This window comes from Echinops telfairi, unplaced genomic scaffold (genome assembly GCF_000313985.2).
Source record: "Echinops telfairi isolate 266 unplaced genomic scaffold, ASM31398v2 ScPeMD7_16;HRSCAF=60, whole genome shotgun sequence".
Classification (NCBI taxonomy): domain Eukaryota; kingdom Metazoa; phylum Chordata; class Mammalia; order Afrosoricida; family Tenrecidae; genus Echinops; species Echinops telfairi.
Window position 1 is genome coordinate 7,727,474 of NW_022103913.1, and position 3,689 is coordinate 7,731,162.

General features: G+C 45.8%; 1 non-coding gene across 1 annotated transcript; it reads right to left on the reverse strand.

Annotated features, from left to right (window-relative positions):
• Positions 1–1,087: 1,087 nt before the first annotated feature.
• Positions 1,088–1,256, reverse strand: LOC115868650. The gene has a single exon (XR_004045725.1). It is a non-coding gene; the product is annotated as a U1 spliceosomal RNA (small nuclear RNA).
• Positions 1,257–3,689: the final 2,433 nt, after the last annotated feature.

Sequence of the window (3,689 nt, forward strand, 5' to 3'; positions counted from 1 at the left end):
TCTTACCACTTTGCCAAATTATGAGGCATGTGGATTTACACACACACACACACACACACACACACACACACACACACACACACACGGATAGGCCTGGGAGGGAAGGGTGCCTGCAGGGGACAGTGCTGATAGAGGTACTGCTGGCTGCACTTGGAATGAATTCTCCTGGTGGCGGCGGCAGCAGCAGCAGCAAAAAGGCAAGGTCAAAAAGCCACCCTATAAATTAACCAGGGAAGACTTTACGATTTATTGGTCAATTGCAACCAGCCTCTTGGGAACCCCTTTCCCATTTTGCTCAGCTTGCCCATATTTCTTTTCTTCCCCAGAGCTCTTTTCCTCACCTTCAAATCTCCTCTAAATCAAAGAATACACAAAAAATTGTGTGTAAACCTACAGCTGGACAAAAAGGAATCGATATACATATGTTTAATGTTATTCCATGTATTATTCTGTGTTTGAGACACTTACATCTGAAAAATGAAATTTCTTTGCATAAGAATCTCCAACCAGACAGCTCCGTGCAAGTCTGACTCGGTTTATCTTAAGGCCGTTCCTACGATTGCTCTCTACATACACCACACATTCAGGATAGAATGCTGAAAGCACGAACGATGAATCCTCAGCCCAGAGCTGAGGAATTTCATTTAGCTAGTTGTAGTGGGGGGAAAAAAGAGGAAAAGATATTATAGCCAAAGTTAGTGACACTTGGGACCCTGCCCTTCATCCACGGAATGTAGGAAGATCCTTGGATGCTTAGTGGTATGCATGGACTTAAATACCCCCCAGTGGTATACCATTTATTTTATATTAGTTGGTAAAGTGCCAAATCTGAAAATTCTCTAAAATACTGAGCATCCAGGAATTAGAAATGATGAAGTCTCCAATTTTGGAGCAAATTGGATGTAGTTCATATCTGTAAAATTCTCCCTCAACTCTTATGATCTTCAATTGCTCCACTGAGGAGGCAGAATATGTAATTATCTGCTTTAATTTATATATCACAAAACCACACTGCTGGCATTAAAACCCCATTCCAGACTTATTCTTCTATTATTGGATGTCATAGAAACACAGGACACTAGAAATGAAAAGACCTTTAGAAATTATCTACTTTTATTTATTTATTTTCTCCCTGCTACCACAAACTATGCAGTCAGGGTCCCCACCTTTCAGGAAATCTCAGGGGTCAGAACATTCCAGCCTCACCCTGGACAATCACCTCCATGATCATGTTATCTCGCCTGCCAGGTCAGTATGCTATTTATTTATTTATTAATCGGTTTATTAGGGGCTCATACAACTCTTATCACAATCCATGCACACATCAATTGTGTAAAGCACATTTGTACATTCATTGCCCTCATCATTCTCAAAACATTTGCTCTCCACCTAAGCCGCTGGCATCAGGTCCTCATGTTTTCCCCTCCCTCCCCGCTCCCCACTCCCTCATGGACCCTCGATAATTTATAAATTATTATTTTGTCATATCTTGCCCTGTCGACGTCTCCCTTCACCCACTTTTCGGTTGTCCGTCCCCGTATTTATTTTTAAGAGGAAGGAACGGAGGTTCAGAAAGAGGTCACGTGACTAAGCTCCTACGAGAAGCCACAGGGAGCGGATGCAGAGGCCATGTGTCCCTCTGAACATTCTTGCCCACACACTCACACATGTTGTTTATGGTTGGGAAACTGTTCGCTGCCAGCTCACGGACTTTGATTTATGGTGCCCCATGTGTGTGCAGTAGAGCTGTCCCAAGGGCTTCACTGTGACTCTTCTGAAGCAAATGCCCAGGCCTGTTCTGCAAGGCACCCTCAGTGGGTTAAGGAGCCCTTGTGGTCTAGTGATTACACATTGGGCTGCTAACCTCAAGGCTAGTAGTTAGAAAACAACAGCCAGCCTTCAGGAAAAGACACATTCTACTCCCTTACAGAGTTACGGTCACAGAAACCTTGGCAATTCTACCCTGTTCCATAGGGTCGCGGAGTCAGTACTGACTTAAAAGCAGTGAGCTTGGTTTGGTTGATTTCTCAGTAGACTAAAACCATGGCCTTTACAATGAGTAGTCTTTAGACTCTCAATTCACTGCCATGGAGTTGACTCTGGGACTGTAAATCTTTACAGAGCAGTCACATCTTCCCCCTGAGGATCGAGGTTTGAGCCACCATCTTGCAGTTAGCAAGCCAGCACAAAACACACAGTGCCAGCAGCACGCCCAGACGTCTGGAAAAGCTCCAAAGCTTCTCTCAAACCTGAGCAAATGCTATTTGGCCAGAGGTGTTTGAAGAAGAATAAAAAAGATGGGGAGAGAGGGGTGACAGGAGAGAGTAGGTGGAGACAGAGGCTCTCGAACTGTATTGTACAACCCTATGTGGCAAAAGGGTTCAACTCTCATAATGAAGAGATACTTTGATGTAGTCGGACTTGGAGGACTTCTAGATCTGGACCAGTAGGTAACATCATGATATGCAGGGAAAAGATCGAAATTGTCAAGGATTTCGTCTCACTTGGACCCCAAAGCAATGCTCGTGGAAGCAGCAGCAATGAGATCAAAGTACACATTGCATCGGGTAAATCTACTGCATAAGCCCTCTTTAAAGTACTGAAAAGCAGGGCGGTTACCTTGAGGACTAAGGTGCCCCTGACCCAAGCCATGGGATTTTCATGTGAAAATTGGACACTGAATAAGGAAGACTGAAGAAGAATTGAATTTAGCGCTTGAATTACGGTGCTGCAGAATACTGAAAGAGCCATGGGCTGTCAAAAGAATAAACACATCTCAGAAGTTTAGCGCCAGGATGTTCCTTAGAGAAAAGGATGGTGAGCCTTCGTCTTACATACTTTGGCTATGTATGTGGTCAGGAGAGACCAGTCCTTGAAGGGCATCATACTCAGTGGCGTTAGAGGGGCAGCCAAAAAGAGGCAGGACCTCGACAGGATGGATGACACAGTGGTTGCAGTGATGGGCTCAAACGCAGGGAAAATTGTGAGAGCGAACTGGGCAGTGGTTGGTTGGTTGTTGTACACAGGGCTGCTATGAGTCGAACCAACCCAATGGCACCTTACAGCAGGCCTGGGTGCCAGTCCTGACTACATCCATTTATTATGACTTTGGAGAGAACACTTCTTTGAACCTATTTACCTCATCAGCAAGATGGATATAGGATTCGCGTTTGATGTTAGCATCTGAAAGCTTGTCTTCAACACACCGTTGAAGCCTGATACATATTTTTCGGAATGAATGAAAAACGCAGATGATGCTCAGTAACGGTGAACATATCCGTCTCGGCCTCCTTTTCTCGCCATCAGGAGTGCAGCGGTCCTGGACACTGGCTTAGCCCCCTCTCTCCCTTTTCTCTCTTAATGTTGGCATCGGAGGAGGTCCAGAAGAATTTCCTCTGGTGTGACCGTCCAGAAGGGATTAAGCACTTCATCTTCTCGTCTTTTCATTTTATTTTTCCGGTTCTACGTTGGTTCAGCAGCAGCAGGGCACGGCTCTCTGCGATCAAGTCCAGACCACGCCTCCCAAATGACGCGACGTCGGTTCCGTAGAGCGTGAACCGTCTCGTTGTCTAGGAAACAGGGGAGGGGCTTGGAAAACGACCGGCCGGCGCCGCGTTTGCGCAAGCGCGCGGTCTGTGCTGTCTCACTATCGCGAGATTCATCTCCCGGAAGTTCCACGTCAGTCTGTA